The following is a 21,474-nucleotide window of genomic DNA, read 5'->3' as shown; positions in this document are numbered from 1 at the left end:
TTCCCCTCCACTAGGAGATCCCTTATGCAGCATCTCATGCTATTCCCTGCTGCCAGGAATGGGTTTTATGAGCAGATGCACAGAGGGCTCCAGAGTTGTATCAAGAGTCCTTTCCCTGAATGCTGCTTCATTCCTGGTTCTTAGGATCCAAAACTATAGTTCTGTTCATTGCTGAACACATAAGAGTAGCAATCTTACTTCTTTTAAAATACCCTGCCCATAGGCGCAGCTTTCTTCATGAAGTGGAGTGAGAAGGGGCATGGGTTGTTAGTTTGCAAGGGCACTGACAGAGGCTGAGGAGTTCAGAGCTCACAGAAGCAGGCAACAGAATGCTGAGGGCAACGAAATATTAGCAGAGTTGAAGGTGTGAGGTGGGGACTGGCAGTTATTTCCAAGCAGGATTGCTTAACACGTAATAACCCTTCAACACAACATCAATACTGCATCCGAAATAGCTTCTTTGATTCCACCATTCATTATTCTCAAATGATCAGTTTTCTTCTCCCGTAGAGGGTTTCCAAGAAAAGGAAGCATGCAAATGCAGGCTTAACAGATCTCTTATAGCTGTTGCTCCACAGCAAGGATCCACTTTGCCGATCAAGCAGGACAAGTCGAGTCTCCAGACATGCATGCAGACGGACGCATGCTGTCCTCAATGGACATGCTGAGTTGGATCTTGCAGACCCATTCTGCCAATGGTGGTGCCTTCCCCTGTTGCAAAAGGACAACGTTCCTTGTCCTGGGGGCAAGCACAATTGTTAGAAGAAAAACTGTGGGATTCAACCTACTAGCCTAGGGTTGCCAGCCTCTAAGTGGGACCTGGCAATCTCTTGGATCTTCAGACAGCAGAGATCAGTTCTCTTTAGGGTTGCCCCTCCACGTTGGGAAGTTCCTGGAGATTTTGAGGGTGGAGCCTAGGGAGGGTGTGGTTTGAGGAGGGGAGGGACCTCAGCAGGGTATCAGGCCATACAGTCTACCTTCCAAGGCAGCGATTTTCTCCAGGGGAACTGATCTCTGTGGCCTGGAGATCAGTTGTAATACCAGGAGATCTCCAGCCACCGCCTGGAGGTTGGGATCCCTCATTCCCTTGGAGGAAATGGCTGCTTTGGAGTATGGAATGTATGGCATTATATGTTGCCGAGGTCCCTCCCATCCCTAAACCGTGCCCTCCTCAGGCTGCACCCTCAAATCTCCAGGAATTTCCCCACCCTGAAGTTGGCAACCCTATACTAGCTTGAGGAATTTGTCACTGTATGGCACCCATTTATTTATTATAATCCAGCCCACTCCATTGCTCCAAAACATACTTAGTCGTTCTGAAAAGATGGGATCACAGTTCGATTAGAAAGAGTGTGTACTTTCCATTCATTTACCAGAACCTTGAAACTTCAGATCAGGGGTCCCCCAGCATGGTGCCCATGGGTGCCAAGGCACCTTTCCTAGACCCAGTTAAGTATTTTTAGAATGTGGGTGGGACTTTGATCCAGCAGGGCTTTGATTGGCTGTGCAAATTTTTTAAAAAATTGCTCTGGCCGTAGCTGCTGCCACAGCACAAGTATCTTCACTTGTATGCAAGTATCTTACTTATGATACAAGTGTATGCAAGAACATATTTTTAAAACAATATGTTCATTTTAAAAGGTAGCCTGTTAATTAGAGCTTCTGGCTGAAATGTTGAACAGTTACTATTAGATTTATGCATAGCCTCACTCTGTGTGATTTTGTTGTTGGTTCCACTACCACTCTGTTTCAGAATTCCAAAGGTGCCTGCAGGATCCAAAAGGCTGGAAACCTCTGCTTCAGAAGTTATTTTTCATACTGATATATTTGTATTTAAACTGCAGAATTTTTAAAAAGTATAAAGATTTGGCAACCATGTTACTTCTGGTGGCAGGCTAGGGGCAAATCCACACGCCCTTGGTGCGTCCCGGCGTTGCGCTAAATGTTCACTAAACACCCGGAAATTGCGCTAGAAAGACGCTATACTTCCGGGTGTTTAGCGAACATTTAGCGCAATGCCGGGATGCGCCAAGGGCGTGTGGATTTGCCCTATTATATAAACGCTATCTTTTCTTAATTCCTTTTCAATTTGACTCATCATCTGTGTCTATCAGTAAGAAATTATCTAGAGTATAGAAAACCATCACAATGGACAGATTCACTAAACAAAAATATTGCAAGATGAGCACATGATGTTGCCTTAGACCGAGTCAGACAACTGGGCTGTTTCCCCATGTCTTAAAAATAGTGCCCCACTCAGGGAACGCTGGTGGCTTTTCCGCTCGATTTCTGACGTCACCATTTCCAAAACTGATGCAGGCTGTTACGATTCTGTTTTTGTGGTGCCACGAAAATGGAATCATAACTGCCTGCATCCATTTTGGAAACGGTGATGTCAGAAATCGCACGCAAAAGCTGCCAGTGTTCCATGAGTGGGGCGCTATTTTTAAGACATGGGGGAACAGCCCTGGTTTGACTCCGTGAATTGTTTATTATGGCAGCATCTCTCCAAGAGCTCAGGTAGATAGCTTTAACATCACCAACTTTTAACTTGACTCCTCAAGAATTGAACCTGGGACCTTCCGCATACCAAACACGTGCTCTACCAGTGAGCTATCATCCATCCCAGAAACGATCTCCCTGAACATTCAGATCTATTGGAGAAGGCTTGCCATGTGTCCTGTCAGTATGGGAAGTTCATAAGCTAGCAGCCCACAACAAAGCATTCTGTGAAGAAGTGCCAAGTTTGTGGGCTTAGCCATTATAAGCCTGAGAATGGAGGCTCCTGAACAGGGGCAAGATAGAGATTGATCCAACTATCATGTAATATAATGACAATTTAAGATGATTATGTCATTTTTTCCAGTATGGAACACTGAAGCATGTTTTGAAAATGGCTGACAGTAATCAGATTGCTCCTAGATTAAGTTAGGGCAGCAGGTTAGGCTGAGTGACACCCTGCAGCTTCTTATTGCCCTTGTACATGTAGCCTAACTCATAGTAAAATACATTCAGCCATAGTGCTGCTGGAGGAGCAATAGACTGAAGACACCGGCCAGCAACAACCACCAGTTCTTTTGTGCCACCTCTTTGAGTGGGAGCAGTCTATCTCAACAGAGAAACTGTGGACGTTTCCAGAGGTCCCCTTGAAGGTCCACAACCATTCTTAACTTGCCTCCAGTGCTGGTCTCTGAAGCAGAGGGGAGCATAGTATTTGGGGGCAGGATTGCCACTGCCAACCACCACAATGATAATCTCCTGGCATTACAACTGATCATCACCAGATTACAGATATCAGTTCCCTTGGAGAAAAAGGCCGTTTCAGAGGACAGACTCTATTGCATCACGCCTCTGCTGAGCACCCTCCCTCTCCAAACTCCACCCTCTCTACACTCCACCCCCAAATCTCCTGGAATTTCCCAGCCTAGCACTGGTAAGCCTCGTTTGAGCCATGCTAGGGTTGCCAATCTCCAGGTGGTGGCTGGAGATCTCCTGGAATGACAACTAGTCTCCAGGTGACAAAAAACAGTTCCCCTGGAGAAAATGGCTGTCTTGGAAGATGGATTATATGGCATGATACCCAGCTGAGGTCCCCTCCCCTCCCCTCCCCTCCCCAAACCCAACCCTCCCCAGGCTCCACCCCCTAAATCTCCAGGAATTCCCCAACATGGACCTAGCACCCCCCTGCCCCATGCTTAGAGTAGACCAACCGATAAGACCAGCTATTTTCCACTCTAGCTGCTATCTCCCTTGGCTGGTGCTGTCACAAATGTGTCACACTGAAGCCTGCTTCCACCTCTTTTCTAAAGGCTGACCCCCTGGAAAAATGCCCTTTGAAATTGCCGTGTATAGCCTGACGTGTAAATTCACTGCAGGCAGCCTGGAATGAGCATCATATGCTATCTCATCGAACAATAGTGTTTGAAAAAGAGAGGTTGCCGATGCTTTGTGGGAAGCTTTAGGAAACAAACATTCCAGCCAGAAGCCAGCCTCTGTTTATTTTCCATACAGCTGGAGCCACATGGAGGTCAGTGTCAGCTCACAAACTAAAAACTGCCATCAATGGCAATAAGGGGGGAGTGGAAAGGGAGCAGGCAGGCGACTGCATAAATAACTCACAAATATTCATCCAGCAGCCAGGATGCTACCAAGAATAAATGGAGAAGACGATCCACCGCCAGAGAGACACTTTGCTTACATGTTGTGTTCTATGAACCTGGCTGCCTTTGAAAAACATCCAGTGATTCTCAGCCTTCCATAGCTTATCCAATCGCTTTAGCAAAGAACCTGGAGCCCACCGGGAGAGAAACAAAAAGCCACTTGCCCCTAGGAGGACACTGATATTTTTACAGGCATTCTGTTTTTATAGTTATTATTTATGTTAAGTTTTAAATTGCAGTAGCCTTGTTGGGAGTAAATTTGATTGTTATTGCTTTAAAACTCAATCAAGCAAAAATAATAATTCCATTAGTAGCTGAACAGAAGTAGGAGAAACACTCATGCCCAAGGTCATGGCCAGCATGCCAAAATGTCACAGACAGATAATTCATGGCAGGTAGCCTTAACAGGAGACTGCACATCACTGTTGCAGATGGACATGAGGACTGAGGGAGAGCAAACTCTTAGTAATTTTTATGAAAATCCTGTGTCCCGCCTAGAAGACTTAAGCCCCTCTCCTTATTCACCAGGGATCCAGTGCAATGAAAACTTAAAGTGGATCAAGGCCCTGAGATAATGATGGTGAAGCAGGGTTCTCCTGGAATTAAAAACTGATCTCCAGAGACAAGAGAGATTAATTCTCCCAGTGGAAATGGCAGCTTTGGCATCACATCCCTGTTAAGCTCCATTCCCTTCCCAAGCCTACCCTCCCCAGAGTCCACCCTCCAAATCTCCAGGAATTTCCCAAGCCAATGTTGGCAAGCCTATGGTGAAGTGATTTGAACACACACATGCACACACTAGGGTTGCCAGATCCCCTTACCCTCCCAATGGAGGGGGGACACAGCACTCACCTTTTGCAATGTCTCCACATGTGCACAAAGTGTATGTGCACTCCCAGGATGGTTTGATGATGTCACTTCTGGGAAGTGAGGTCATCGTGCAGGGCCCAGCAGTGCTCCCGCCCTTTGCAGTGGGTCGATTTGGGCCTCAAACGGGCCCAATTCGACCCATTTTGGCTCCAAATAAGCCTCCTGCAAAGCACAGGAGTGTTCCTGGCCTGGGGCAGTGCAATGACGTCACTTTTGGGAGTGACGTCATTGCACTGCCCCAGAAGCACACCTTGGAAGGCCTGTTCCCCTGCCTCACCACCACCCACCAGCCAGGTGAGTGGTGGCAGGAGGTAGAAGGCAGGAGTAGGGGATCCCCCACCCCCACCAGAGGACCTGGGATCCCTAATACACACACACAATTCTGGAAAGGTCACTGGAAATGATTGACAATTGGGCCTGGTCCATAATACATGCATCAAAATAAGGTAGCAGAGAGGACTTTACCATGTCAGTCTGCAAGAGGGGAATGCTATTCTGAATGCTGGGATTTTTAAAAAGTTCACACACACACACACACACACACACACACACACAGAACCCTCTTCATAGCATATCAGGAGGAAAAGAGTTTGTTTTCTATATGGTACAACTTGCAATTCCTGTGTCTAAAAGTGTGCAGTCTATTCTGCCACCTCAGGCCTCTCCCATTTGGCTGGATATGGAGATAAAGCCTTTAAATGATTGCTGAGAATGGGGACTTAAAGATCCAAGGAAGCATAGTGGGTGAGGGGAAGTGCCTGTTTATATCTAAGCACTAAAGAGGGGACAGAAGACGCTCATTTGCTAAAAAAGAATGTTTCTGTGGCTTTTCTAGGAGGCACCAGCAGTTCTTTGTATCAAAAAGGTTTTATTTAGCCAGCTCAGCAATTGGAAAAGAGCCAGAAGCCGCACAAGGTTGTTTTCATGCTGGGAGAGTTCAGTGGAGGCATTTGATTGGCCTGGTGGTAAGAACAGGCACTTGGCAATGCTGACATCAGATTCTGGCTGAACACCCCGCAAGAGACGGATGCCAAGATCTCCTTCGCTTGGCTTCTCCCATGAAGAATTGCTCACAGAGCCAAGGGTGTTTACTACTTCAGCTCTGAAACATGAGACCTGACCCTGCCTAGGATTTCAGTGGGGGAAGAGTCACAAAGAGCAGTGAACCAAGGATGAGAAACGGGCATTTTCTTCAGCAATCTTAAGAATTTAAAAGCTAGGATCTTGGACTGTGGTGAGTATTTGAGAAGAGGCTTTATTTGTTTGGATTCCCGCTGCTTTTCTGAAGATACCTTACCAAATGACTGTTTACAAGCAAATGACTGGAACAATCCCGAACCACTAAGCTTCTTGCAAGAAAGTGCTAGAGCCACCCCCAAATCCCACTTTTGAGAAACTGAGCTCTGATATTCATCCTGATTATCTGTAGTAAGGCCTGCACCATTTAATTTACAAACTTCCAAACTGTGTGCCCTGCAAAAGCCAAGTGAAAACTTTTGAGTCGAAAGTATTCCTCAAATATTCTTCAAATATTCTTCAAATCCCCGTGGAATTCCGGATCAGGTTCAAGGTTCTGGTTCTGACCTATAAAGCCCTAAACGGACTGAGACCAGCATACCTGAGGGACCGCCTCTCCCCACATGTACCTTGGAGAGCTCTTAGATCTGCAAGTAAACATCTACTGGTGGTCCCTGGCCCCAGGGAGGCTCAGCTGGCCTCGACCAGGGCCAGGGCTTCCTCCTTTCACTACACTGTACCACCACCTCTTACCACACTTTGTTGAGTCCTCAATATCAGCCAGCAGCTCCCCTTTTATTAGCTTTGCTTGCCCAGTAAATTCTGTGTCTTCTGTCCCCCAGTTCCAGCTGACTCACCTCCTTTCATCCTAGCCGCCATTCCCAATCTCAACATTCTCTTTCTTTCTCTTGCTCCCTCTGGAATATTGAGGCACACTCCAGCTGAGTCATAATGTTGAAGCCACAGGCTGTCTGCTCCATAGTTCCTCCTCCTGTTGACAGCTCCACAAACTGGTTACAGAAGCAGCAGTCATAGCTCTTCTAATTCACCTGCATGCCAAGCAGATGGCATACCACTAAGCCATAGCGCACATACATATTCATTCTCTCTCTCTCTCTCTCTCTCTCTCTCTCTCTCTCTCGTACAATTTTCCTTATCCTTTCTTCAAGATCTATGGCAGTGTAGGGATTTGAAGCCAGGCCTTCCAGTTCCTAGTCCAATGCTCTAAACTACCACAAAACCCTAAATTTTCAGAAACCGAAATGACTAGCATAAGGCAAACAGCTAGCAGGGATATCTTAAAAGAAATAATCTAAAATCTGAACGAAGACAACCCAGGACTAGTTTTCTGGCTTCATCTGTTGTTTGTGTGAAGAAGGCTGAACTGATTCCTCACAGAAATGCTTTTTAAAAACTCCTGAAAGTGAGCTTTTCATCAAGCTGCATTCTGATACGAAGGGCCATGACTGTTACCACAACGTCCAATCAGCTAAAGTAAACAGAAAGGCTCAAACTGCTGACTTAGCATTCTTTTTCTTGCTATAACCAGAGAAGCCCACCCCTCTTTCTTTCCAACGCCGAGTTCGCTGGCACCCTGCTTTTCACACGTTTCCCCTCATTTTCACACATGGTAGCTATTACCTCCTTTTCTGCTTCCCCCATAAAGAACTTGGCTTCAGTTTTCCGTACTGGGTTCCTCTCTACAAATCAGCATTTCCTGTGAAGAGATGGATTTTTCTTATTGCTCTGTATATGTCGATACATGAATGTATTTCTGCAATTTTAAAGCAGTTCTGAGGGGAAATATGCAATCTTCAGGATCCTGTAATTCATTAGTATTAGAATTAGTATATACTAATTGTATAGTGCATGAGGATAAAATGGAGAAAGGGAGAGTGTTGTAAGCTACTTGGGTTCCCCATTAATGAGAAAGTGGGGTATAAATGCAGCAAATAAATAAGGCAGATGACTGTCAGTGGGTCAGATCTGGATCCTAGAATTTATCCACCTGATTCACTTGTGCATTTTAGTCACTAAAAGAAGCCTTTGAGCCCTTGTTGAACTTCTCAAAGGAGGGGAAATTGCCAAACTAGGTTAAATTGCAGTGGTTACATCTTTATAATGTTGTTTCGTGTTCTCTCTTTTCTGAGATGTAGGATTTTTCAGGAGCCATTTTCTACATACAGGAATAAAATCACATTTGCAAACCAGAAGAGCCAGTGGGGTGTTGCAGTTAAAATATCGCACTAGGATTTGGGAAGCCCAGATGTGAATTCTCACTCTTCCATGGAAGTTCACTGGGTGACCCTAGACCAGTTACTCAACCTAACCTGCTTCAAAGGATTGTTCTTTTGAGGATAAAATGGAGGAGAGAACTCTATTGTTAGCTGCTTTGGGTTTCCACTGGAGAGAAAGGCAGGATAGAAATGAACGAACGAACGAATGAGAGCCAAGCTACAAGTGACGCCTTACACAGGTTGGACGCTTGTCAGCTTACCTCAAGTTTTGATGGGAAATGTAGGCATCCTGGTTTTACAGCTTTAAGCATAAGATGCTTGATTTTGAGTATAAATCAGCCCTTCTGCATGGCATTCAATGAGTTCAGCAATCTGGGATTACAAGCTCATTTAAAACTGCTTTTCTTTTTTCTTACATGCACCAATGGCAGAAGAAGGGCTAAAAAGTTCTTCAGGTATGAATTTGGCTTCACATTTTTTGTAATCCTGCTTATATACAAATGATCACTGAGTTCATTAGGGGTTCAAGTACGTATTCAATTAGCCCATGCTAATCTTTAAGGGCACAATCATTCCCAAAAAGCAAATAGAATGCAAACTTTGCCAAGCATGCTATTTAATGGGAATTAATGTGAATTACTACAGTTCTGTCCCATTTAAGATTCAACCCCTCTCCATTTCTGGGAATTTGATCTCTGTTGACATTCGCAAACTTTGATGGAGCAGTTCCTCAGAACTGAAGAGGGGCTGTTCTACTCCTTGCACATGGCCAGGGGCAGTAGCATCACAGGTGCTGTCGGCAACCAGATGATGGATGCCCCTCTGGTGGGAAAGTGCTCCTTGTCTGCATCTGGCTATTCTGCTCCCGTGGAGAAGTCTGATCAAGTTTGAATCTCAGAATTAATTCTGGCACATATGACATGACCAGGGCCGGCTTAAGATATTTTGCTGCCACAAACACTTTCCTCTCTGTCGTCCTGTCAAGTTCTAAGGTGGGGTTCAGAGGAAATATCTCTCCTTGCACCTTCTCTGCAGCCACCCAGCTGAGATCCTTCATCCAAGATGGGCTGGGAAGTGGTTTACACGGCAACTTGCCTTGGATGGATCCTGACTGGGTGGCAGCAAGACAAAGAAAGCCTGCACCTCAGAGATGCCAGGCAGACGATCACTGCATCCAGAGGGTGGGGATGATCCGGGGGGTGGCCAGTCCCCATGTTGCATGCACACATATGCTGGGGGAACCCCCCTCTCCCCAGGGAACCCTCAGAGGGGGGTGGCCATTGTATGGTTCGTCTCTTCACCAGTGACAGTGGGGGTCTGGACAAGGGGCTGCCTGCCATTCCCCTGTTCCAGCTGGGACCGTTAACCCTGAGACTACTGAAGGGAAAAAAGTGGTAGAGGGATGGCAGTGGCCTCTCCTGGATCAGTGGCTCCACTGTAAAACTGGTCCAGGGAGACTGGAGCATGCGTGTGGTGGTGGGAGCACATGCCAGCTCTCTTGCAGTACTCGCTGAGTTAACAGTCCCAATTGTACCGGCCCAGGTATCCCGAGGGCTGCCAGAGCTGGATGAGCCTCCCACTCCAGTCTCCCCACCCACCATCTCTGAAGGGTCCTTTTGGATGCAGCGAGTAATCCTTTCTCCCAGGTGTGGGGCGGCCAGCCAGCAGCTGTGGGAGGACATGGGGCGGTCACGGCAACCACCTGAGCCCAGGGTGGGTGTAGGCCCATGACCTGCCCAATTGGTGATGAGGCCCCCCCTGTAGTACCAGGGATCTCTTCCGGATGGCTTGCCCCCCAGCTGAGTGCTTCAATGCAGGTGCTGTGACTGCAGAGACATGTGATCCCCAGCTGCCTGCTCTCAGGTGTGTCTGGGGTGTCAACAGGCAGTGGAAATTGCAGCCCACACATTGGCTGTGCCTTTTCTTGCCATATTATGGGGATGTTATGGGGATGCTAGCAGAGTTGTCAGGGAAACGGCGAGGTGTGCACCTCCTGCTGCAGCCTCACTGCACCTTGCTGGGCTTGGCTGCTGGCATACCTCTCCCATGAAGGTCCTTAGGGCGTGGACAAGTGGCACTGCAGGTATATGGGTGCACAGGTGCTGGCAGCATGGCAGGCCTCAGGATTGCGCTGTTAATCATTCTGACGCACTCTCAGAGTTTTGGATCAATTGTGATTGATAGATTATAGCAACTCCTCCACATTTGATTGTTTCTCCAACCACTACAGGATTCCAATTTTGCTGTGGAGCAACTACCCCCCCCCAAAAAAAACCTGTGCAGAATTAGCGAAGGCCTGAAAAATTCCTCTGTGAGGCACTTGTGTAGTACTTTATGAATAGCTCCTTCAGCACCCAGAATTTTGGCAGCCCAGGGCAGATCAACTTGACCTGGGCTGTCACAGCTTTTCTAAAAGTACCATCATGAGCTTTCACATGCCAAACTGCTGGACCAGAGATAGTAGTTTCCACTGCATGACAGCAGATTATTGTGTTTACTGGACAACAAAGCACTGGCCAATCACTCTACGGTGTCTCTATGAACCCCCATCTGTTTATCGGTGAGAAATACTTTAGTCCTTGAGGACATGCATACATTTATGGATTAAAACTAGGTCACAATAATTTGCCTTTTGAGTGAAGCAATTAATAGAGGAACTTTCACTAAATATGCATTTTACCAACTCTTCAATATGCATGCCTTTCAAAAGAACTCAGCTTTTATATAGATAGTATTTTCATATCTCTATCCCTTTCCAAGGGGGGGGGAGGTGGAAACTGAAAAGGAGTAGTACTGTGGGGTTTGAAACCAGAAGCAGCCAAGGAGGGATTCTAGGTGAAGAAATGTGTACTTTGGTGCAGAGGTTCCACGTGTGATTCTTCCTCAGAAGCCCCTATATTTCTGGTCTACTGGTTCAGTACATTTCTATTTGTTGAATATGTTCTTATCATGCCCTCCTTTGAGAGAGCTCACAATGTGGTACGTATTCTCCCTCCCTCCATTTTATCTTCATATAACAACTCTGTGAGGTAGAAGAGGCTGAGAGGGAATAACTGACCCAAGAACTCTTTGCAGCAGAGTGACAATCTGAACCCTGCTCACCCAGGTCCATGCACCGCAATGGCTCTACGTACCACACTTGTTTGCTTCAAGTTACACAAGATGCTGGAATTTCATGTTAGGAACACTAGACTGGCAGTTTATGCTTTCTTTCTACCTTACGCTTAAAACAACCAAAGGGAAAGTCATTTTGGATCAGAGAAATTATGCAGAGCCATAATCCCCTTCCCTGGTCCTTCAGCTGTGAGCCACATTGCTCCCTACTCTGCCCACCACCACTGGAATCTAAATTGTATCCCTTTGTCTTCTGTGGAAGCCCAGCATCACAGGTCGTTTTGGCTCTCAATCAAAATAACTAAAAGGATCTCCCCACTCTGTATGCATCTCAAAAGCACAAAACCATTCATGTTAAAAAGGGGTGATCAACATGTCCCAATATTTGTACGAGGTATAAAAAATAACCACAAGTTTTCTTAAAATATGCTGTATTTCTGTAGTTTAATCTTGAATATATCCAAGAATCAGTCTTGCTGATTAGAGTTTCCATCCTCCAGAGGTGGCTGGAGATCTCCTGGAATGACAACTGATCTGGAGGCCATAGAGATAATAATAATAATAACATTCGATTTATATACCGCCCTTCAGGACAACTTAACGCCCACTCAGAGCAGTTTACAAAGTGTTATTATTATCCCCACAACAAAACACCCTGTGAGGTGGGTGGGGCTGAGAGAGCTCCAGAGAGCTGTGACTCGCCCAAGGTCACCCAGCTGGCTTCAAGGGGAGGAGTGGGGAATCAAACCCGGCTCTCCAGATTAGAGTCTCGCGCTCTTAACCACTACACCAAACTGGCTCTCAGTTCTCAGTTCTCCAGGATCAGTTCTCCTGGAGAAAATGGGTGCTCTGGAAGGTGGACACTATACTCTGCTAAGGTCCCTCCCCCCCCAACCCCCCCCATGCTCCACCCCCCACATCTCCATGAATTTCCTAACCTGGAGCTGGCAACCCTATGTGAGAATCTTGCCTCCATCACTGAAATCTGTGTATCCCCCTACTGCTACAGGGCTTGCTGTTTGAGGCTTCCTACACCTTCTTCTCTGCCTTTCTAATCCTTCTGGCAAATCCCACTCCCATGGCATTTTTTCCATCATAATCCTTGCCAAATTGACTAAACTTTAATATTGGAAGCAAAAGAAATATGTGCAAAGCAAAGAAATATATGCAAAGAAATATATGCACACCAAAGACTGTTTTCTTGGCACACAAGCCTGACTTGGGACCTAATTCTGTGTGACTAAGCACCAGCTGCCCAACTGTGGCTGGATCTTCACAAGCAAGTGTTGGTGAGGTGATAGAATCTTGAGGGACTGTGCCATATTAGACTGCAGGGGGAAGGGATACCGTTTTTGATCATTCCTTCACATAAAAACACCTTCAAACAGAAAGCAAACACATCAGTGAAAGAGAAGTTTTAGCCTATTCTACTAGACTATTTGAAGGGAAGTTATTATTTTAAGTAAGGGAGTATTGAAACATGAGATTCCTCCACCTTCACACTGAAGCAGCACAGCTGCTACTTTATGCTGCATGTTTAAACCTGGCCTCAGAAGGAGGTGTGAATGCTGACATGGGAAGTGATGGCCTGCTTATTCAGAGCAGCCGGTTTCATTCATCTAAGTCGTAGGAGTCATAGGAGAAGCAAGAACAAATGGCTCAGCAGCACATGTGAGCATGCACAAGGAAAGCCTGGGGGAGGATGTGCACCAGTGCCTCCCATAGGCAAGCCCATTGTCAACCAATTTGCATGAGCTGTTAAAAATCACAGTGATAGAACGGCCCTGCAAGGAAGGCCAGTATTTTTATCTCCATGTTGTAGATAGGGACCAAAGCCAAGAGAGTGTGACTTGCTTAAACCTCGTGACTCTACAATCTTTATGTAATGGTTGTATATACATTTTTACAACTATTCTGTTTATACATGTTTTATTCTGCTGGTCTTTAGCCATAAAATAAAATCTAATCTAATGTTAATCTAATGTCCGCTGAGATAACATTTGAACTTGGGCCTCCCACCTCTGAAATCATTCATTATGCCTTCACAAATGGGAATATATCCTACTAAATTCAGCAGGGCATTCTGATGAATTTTCACACATGAACAAAAGAGAAGTTCTTATATGCCAACCTGAAATTTATTCATATCTGAAAGGTGGCAGCACTAAGGCTGCTCATGTTTAATTTATTCATTGTTTACTTTCGAGTAAAAATGCATAGCTTTTGCGTCCAAATTAAACATCTTTTTATGGGGGGTAAGTTAGTCTTTGTGCAGAGGAGTTAGCCGTGTTAGTCTGTAGTAGCAAAATCAAAAAGAGTCCAGTAGCACCTTTAAGACTAACCAACTTTATTGTAGCATAAGCTTTCGATTCTCGAAAGCTTATGCTACAATAAAGTTGGTTAGTCTTAAAGGTGCTACTGGACTCTTTTTGATTTTAGTCTTTGTGAAATCAATTAGACTTTTTGGGGCACTAACATGGTTAGGATTAAGCAATTTGAGAAAGAACATATGAAGTTGCCTTATACTGAGTTAGCTGGACCATTGGAAAAGCTGGCCTACTGTTGTCTACTAGGACTGGCTGCAGAGATCTTTCCCATTCTTGTTCCCTATCTTGGAGTTCAGACCTGAATGCAAAGCACACGCTGAGCTATCTTTTACTTAAATTGCTGGTAAATTGCTGGTTGGTTGTTATGCAAAATCTATATTGGCCAGAATGCATATCTGAAATGCAAATGCCCTTCCCACTTTCTGTTTTGCATCAACAATGTTCACATGCAAATAGCAGGTGAAGAGGATGAAAGGGCCTTTTCGCCTTTCTAGGGCATCTAAACACCTGTGGCCATTTCTACACTAACTTTGCAGTGCTGCTTCCCTGACTAATGCTGGCCAGAAGTAAAGCTGGAAAAGTGAAGTATAACCAAGGAATACATGCCATAAATGTAGGATGAAGAAGATGGCATGAGCTTTGAGATAATATTTGTTACATTCACTGTGTACCGCAAACTATGCAAGACTGAATTAGTCAGGAGGACTTTCTTCTCAGATTATAGGGTTGTGTCATCAGAAATAGCTTAAAGAGTTACCTTGGTAAGGGACAGGAACTGTAGCATAGGCTATTGGGTACTGTCTGGTGATGTAGGTACACTCCCACTGGGTAGTCCGATTTTGCTAAAGATGTCATGTTAATTACTGGTAGGGTATGAGCTTTCGTGAATCACAGCTCACCTGTGACCAATTTTGTTAGACTTATAGGTGCTCCTGGACTCTTGCTCTTTTCAGCTGCTACAGACAGACTAACACGGTTACCCATCTTGATCTATGTAAATTATTTACACTTTAATTTAGAAAAGTTTCATCTGTGTTCAACTTTATGCTACTTTTAAAATTTGCAGCTACCATACCCTACTGTATCTGTTTTCATTGAATGTCCTTACTGTTGATCATATTGTATTTTTGCTCTGTGAATTGTCCTAGCCATTGATTATATTGTATTCACTTGCAGTATGGAATCCGCCTTGAATCTCAGTGAGAAAGGCATACTATAAATAAACAACAACAATAATAGAACATCTAAATTTCACTAGGGCTTCTTCATGTGAGTTGGTTGCATCTTGGAGACCAAAAGATTTTATTGAAGCAGATGCTGTCATGGGCTGCAACCCACTTCAACAGATGGATACTTAAAATGATACAACACTCTTGCACTGCAGCAAAGTAATCAGAAAAAATGGTTTCTTAGCTTGGTTGATAAACTTTATTGATGTGTTATAAATCCACCTAGGAACTCAACCAAAGAGAGCCATGATTAGAATTTCCCATTTTTTAAAAGACAAAAAGCAGCTTGGGGTGGGGGGTGTTACATGATTCAGATTGAGTGAGTGCTGAGAAAGAGAGGGTTTGATCCCCTCCCGAAGCACATTTCCTGATGCAACCCCTCCTCGCATTGGGAGAAATATTTAAGTATTATATAGATACATGTATATTTTTTACTCTAGGACAAAAAGCAGAATTTAGAGGGAATGAAGATGGGGAAATAGGGACAGAGGAAGAATTCGCACCCTGGCATTGATCTGAATTTATTTTTTATTTTTATTTCATTTCATTTATTCTCAAACGCTTGCTCCCTACTTGGTGATGGTCTTAATAAAGACATGGCAGTGGTGGAATGGCATGGTATAGCCCAATCTCACCAGACCTCGGGTGAGATGGGAGAGCATCAAGGAAAACCGAGGTTGCTATGCAATGGAAGGTAAGCCACTTCTCCTCACTTGCCTTGAAAGCCCCTTGCTAGAGTCGCCCCAAATCAGTTTTGACTTGATGGCAAAATGCACTAAAATAGCACGACCCAAAATGTCTTACGCCCTTCTCCTCTCCTCCATTTTCCCCTCACAACCACCCTGGGAGGTCGGTTAGGGGGAGTGTATGACGGGCCCAAGGTCACCCAGCAAGCCTCCATGGCAGAGTGGGGATTCAAGCCTGATACTCTAAATGCTGTTTTAGCTTTTAAAAAAACATGGAGCTCTCCTGGGTCTCATCTGGTGTGACCCTCAGAGCAGTTTACCTCTTTTTCCTGGAGAATCCAGGTACCTAACTGGGCCACTTGCTTGGTTTCAGCACCAGAACAGTGCCAGGTGCCTTCAGGCCATTTTTACAAAATTTTCCCTGACTTTCACAATGATTGTTGAATTTTAAGAAACTTGCATTTTGTTTCACTTGGTGCATTACCAATGTATTGGCTTGGTTGTAACTTTTAACTAGAGAGAGAGGATGTATGTGTGTATGTATGTATGTATGTATGTATGTTGCAGCCTTTCTGTTACAAAAACAAGCTAAGACAATCCTCATTTCTGATCTCAATATTCTGTTGTCTTAACCAGATGTGAAAACAAGAAGGCAGCTGAAACAAAGCTTTGATTCTTGCATGATTCTTGGAAATTATTAGTGATGGGAATCCAATGCTGAGCACCTGGAGGCAGGGGGAGTGCAGAGCACCGGATCTGAAGCTGTTGGAAAAGAGGAAGAAAGTGTTGCTTCGAAGGCAACCAAATCCACATCTCATAAGCCAAAGTATTTGAATTTTAGCCAACCCAGTTTAAAAGCCCTAGCAGTAGTAAAATATGTCATTAGAAACGCTCATGATTCAACATTCTGTATCAAATGGTCCAAAAACAAGTCAGATCATACCTTTATTAAGATAAGCATGAAATTGGGAGCAAACTTTTTGAGTTCACTGGAACTCCTCTACGGGCTGGATGTTCTGGTGAATCCGAAAGCTTGCTCACTATTCTGTGTATCTGTGCTGTTGCTGCTTTTGAATCTTTTCTTATGACTCCTTGTGACTCAACACGACTCCCTGCAAATTCTATGAAATAGGTTATTGAACCAACCTACTGTTGTGTTCATGGCTAATGTTCATGATCAATAGAACTGGACTCCATCCTGCAGCTATTATAATGTGTGTGAGAGAGATTTGTGTGTGTCATGTGCCGTCAAGTCACTTCTGACTCACAGCAACCTTATGAATGAAAGCTTGCCGGAACATCCTGTCATTAACACACTTGCTCAGATCTTGCAAATTGGAAGCTGTGGCTTCTGTTATTGAGTCAAGCCATCTCATTTTGGGTCTTCCTCTTTTCCCACTGCTTCTACTTTTTCTAGCATTATTGTCTTTTCCAGTGTGTTTTCTCTTCCAATGATATGACCAAAGTACGATAGCCTCAGGTTTGTCATTTTGGCTTCGAGGGAAAATTCAGGCTTGATTTGCTCTAGAAACTGCTTATCTTTTTGACTGTTCATAAAACTCTCCTCTAGTACCACATTTCAATTGAATCAATTGTCTTCCTGTCAGCTTTCTTCACTGTCCCACTTTCACATCCATTCATAGTAATGGGGAATGCCCTATTGTAGATTATCTTGATCTTTTGTTCCCACTTAAAATCTTTTCTAGTTCCTTCATGGCTGCCCTTCCAAGTCTCAGTCTCCTTCTGATTTCTTGATTGCAGTGTCCCTTTTCATTTGAGCCAAGGTATAGAAAATCTTTTAACAATTTCAATTTATTCATTGCAAGATTCAGGTCCAGTAGCACCTTATAGACTAACTAAATTTCTTCATTTCCAAGTGAAAATTGTGTAAGCTGTTGTTTGTCATTAATTTTGACTTCTTGATGTTCAGCTGTAATCTTGCTTTAGCACTTTTCTCCTTTAACTTTCATCTGTGTGAGATTATTGTAATTTATTATTGATTTTATTTTATTATTTTTATTTATATCCTGCTTTTCTCCTTAACTGGGCCCCAAAGCAGATTATCATACTGATATCCCCTCCACCACCTTATCCCCACAATAACAACCTTAGGCTCAGGGATTGTCATTACTGGTGACCTTCGTTGGGATAACAAACTTTGTAGAGATTCAAAGCTGGTTATCCCACCCTAATCTGATATTCTGACCAATACACCATGGTGGCTTTCCATGTACATCATAAAAAAAGAAGAATTTGTTGAGTGGGGCAACAAGACATCAACTTGAAGGGAGAGAGGTTGTGATTCTCTGGTTCCATTCCGAGATACACAATGCAATCCTAAACAGAGTTACTCAGAAATAACTCTGTTTAGGATTGCACTGACTGGAACTTTAAGGAGAACTGAGTGCAACCAAGAAAGCCACAGCAGCAATCTGGATTGCAGATCAGGGCATTTAGACACAAGTTGCTAGCAAAGGGTAAAGCAATGCTGGAAGGCCTGACTTCTGTCTCACTGGGCTTTGCAACAATGTGGTGTGCATTCTGCAACAAAAAGCAATCCCGTGCAACCCAAGCCGCCTCCCCCACATTTATTGCATCATAAAGACATACTATTTAAGTACTGACTCTTGGGTAGTATCTTATTCTCAGAAAGGAAGGTCTGATTCACCCAACTTACTAAATCAGTGCACTAGGCTGAAGTGGGCGGCCGGGGGGGGGGGGAGGGAGTTCCTTATAAGGCAGATACCACACAGAATAAGGCCCAGCTGTGGATCATATTCTGCTCGATGCTGCTAATGAAAGAGGATCTCCTTGAAAGAACTCACTGGCTGGTAACTGTAATAGTGGAAGGCTAGCTTGGAGAGGTTAGCATCTTTGGAATGCCAAGGTCATAAACTAGACATAGCCCTGACTAAGGGGAGCAAGAAGGAGGGTGGAGTGTATCTAATGTGGGGTTAGTTTAAAGCAAAGGTTCAGCTTCAGAAAATACTTTCCCAATCCTTACAGGGTACAGTTCAAGACACCTATAAATCCCCTTGACCGCTGCAAACCTTAGAAGCTACCATCTTCTGCATTTCTTGTCCTAGTCTGAATGGTCAGTTGAGAGGGTAGATCTTTGAGAGAGTTGTCTCCTCACACATGGAAAAACAGCACAATCAGAGAGAAAGCTATGCAAGACATCGTATGTAAGGTTGCCAGGTCCCCTACTCCCCAGATGGGAGGTTGGAGACCCAGCACCTACCATTTTGATGTCCTTCTCACGCGTGCACTCCTGCCTGTGTGATGATGTCACTTCTGGGAAGTGATGACATCGCGCAGGCCATGTGCTGCCCTGGGAGTGCTCCAGTGCTCCACAGGGGGCCAAATTGTGCCTAATTTAGCCCAATTTGGGTTGCTGCAACGTATGCCGCACTGCCTGGGAGCACACCCTAGGAGGCACGTTCCCCACCCCCATCGGCTAGGTAAGCAAGGGTGGAGGGTGGAGTCCCAGCGGGGACTGTATGTTATTTTTTTCTTAATCTGGGCATGTGCTGATGTGGACAAACTTCTATCTGAAATTGGAAGGTTACCTCCAAACTGGTAAATCTAATGCTGCAGTCAAGATTTTTGTAATACTGCCATTTAAAATCTTTGATTTCCTTTCTTGGATCACATTTTGCAGATTGCACACATTCGCATTAATTTTTCTAGTTTGCACTCATTATTGATGTACATTTTGTTTTTTGGTTTTCAGAAAATGGGGGGGGGCTGTTGATTGTGGTGAAGGAAGGGCAGGGTAAACGTGAGGCTCCTCCCTCACTAGCACCTCCAGCTGGCCCTCCGCCATCCTGCTAGCTTCCATTGGTGGGTGTCCTCAGGCCTCAGACCAGCCAGGGAAAGAGGCTGCACCACCTTGTCCCTTCTCCTTACTAGGGAAGATGGCCTCTCCAGCACTGTCTCTCAACCACCCTCATCAGCCCTCACAGGAACTTATTTATACCACCATTTCCTTGTCTTGCCCCCAGGCCTCCTTCCGATCCTGACCTGGCCTCCCTTACTGGCCTTCTCCACAGCCTGTCAGCTGGAAGGGAAGTATCAGCCTTTTAGCCCTCCTGGCTCCTCCCAGCTCATCCAGGGCTGTTTTGCCCATCCACTCCCTGGTCAGGCAGGACCCACCCCTGGCTTTCCTGCCTTCCTGGAGCCTTTCCCCTCCAGGCTCAAGTTGTTGGAGAATTCCTGCGAGCCGAATGTCCCTGGGCCATGTCTGCTGTCTTTCTTGGGAGGAGGAACTCCAGGGCTGCTACAGGTGGGGAGGGGGGAGTGGCATGGGGCCTGGAAAGGCTGCCTGCTGCTGCTTCTGCAAAAGAGGGGTGGGTGGAGTAGAGACTGGCAGCACCAGACAAGAAAAATGTATAGAGAGATAAAATTTGTTTAAGTTTGATGAATGCTATCACAGAAGAAAATGTGTCATTGTAAGATTTTGCTCAACACTGATTTTTTTTCTTTTTTAAACAAAGACAGTGACAGAGAGCATATTGTACATCCCAGGTTCAATGGCCTCTCTAGTTAAGAGCAGCAGATGCTGGGGGTGGGGTGGGTTCCTCTGCCTGAGAACCTGGAGACCCTCTGTTGCTCAGAGCAGACATTATTCAGCTGGATGGAACCATGGTCTCATTTAGAAAAGATTCTTACCTACGTAAGTGCTGTCAAGTTGCAATGGATGTATGGCGATCCCAGGAAGGGGCTTTCAAGGCAAGTGAGGAGCAGAGGTGGTTTGCCATCACCCTCCTCAGCAGAGTCCTGTCCAAGTACCAACCCTGCTCCGTTTCCAAGATCTGACAAGATCAGGCAATGCCTAACCTCGCCACCTTCCCTCCCATAAGCAATTCATAAATTGCTATTCCTTTGTAGAGCAAATAACTGTAATGGTTCACTGAATATGCTACAATAGTCTGTCCCGGTTGCTTCTGGATTCCCATGCAGTTTCCCTGCAGCAAAAAAAAAAAAAAAAAGATGAGTATGAATCTTGGGCCAAGTATACTGGCACGTGCCTGTTAATTTCTGTGATATGTCAAATGGGTCTCAGCCCTGATAGAAAAAGGTTGGTGCCAGTTGGCAGGCTGGAATATGCTTATTTTTTTAACTGGATGTTAGGCTAGCGTCATGTCTACATCACATATCAACTGACGGACATCATAGGGAGTTAGATTGTCTAAACACTCCTCAAACTCCTCCTCTGATGAGTCACAGAAGCCTATGAACCTTCTTGTGACAGGCAGGAATTTATGAGGTAACTGCAGCAAAAAATGTAGTAAGAATTTAAAGTCTTAAAAAACTCCGGCAGCAGGATATTGTGGGATTGGCCGGGTGACGTTGATCACGTATTCACAGTGAGCCACGAAGGCGGGTGCTTTTGCTCCAGAGCCCGTGTTGGCTGTGCCCTGCTGGATCCGGTTCAGCAACGGTGATGTTCTTTTCGAAACTGATGGCTTGTTTTGTTCTCTTCTGCCTGATTCATCAAACTTTAACTAGTCTGCTAGGGAAAACAGAGGTGAGACATTTCAAAACGCAGCGAGAACCTAGATATAGGATGTTTTGTTGATGGACAAACTTGGCATTGGTGCTGGGATTTGTGGGCCAATTAAAAAACAACAGGGAGACAAACAGGTGGGAGGAGCTACCGTTATCTCTGAATCCAGCAGCAGTTTTTAAAGGTAGACTTTCTGGGTGGCAACCAGGCAATTCTGACAAAAGTTCAGCCATCCAAAAGGCCCAGCTCCAGATGGAAGTCAAGCTTATTTTGCTTCTTGTTTGTTGTACATCAAATTGTGCAAGCACATTTCTTTATAAATGCT

General features: G+C 45.0%; 1 long non-coding RNA gene across 1 annotated transcript; it reads left to right on the top strand.

The window, feature by feature from the left end:
* The first annotated feature begins 6,203 nt into the window (after positions 1-6,203).
* On the top strand, positions 6,204-15,637 carry LOC129331725 (uncharacterized). The gene is made up of 3 exons (XR_008597281.1): positions 6,204-6,264; positions 8,716-8,739; positions 15,549-15,637. It is a non-coding gene; the product is annotated as an uncharacterized LOC129331725 (long non-coding RNA).
* The last annotated feature ends 5,837 nt before the right edge of the window (positions 15,638-21,474 follow it).

This window comes from Eublepharis macularius, chromosome 6 (assembly GCF_028583425.1).
Source record: "Eublepharis macularius isolate TG4126 chromosome 6, MPM_Emac_v1.0, whole genome shotgun sequence".
Classification (NCBI taxonomy): domain Eukaryota; kingdom Metazoa; phylum Chordata; class Lepidosauria; order Squamata; family Eublepharidae; genus Eublepharis; species Eublepharis macularius.
Note: the sequence above shows the minus strand (reverse complement) of the source record. Positions and strands in the feature narration are given on the sequence as shown.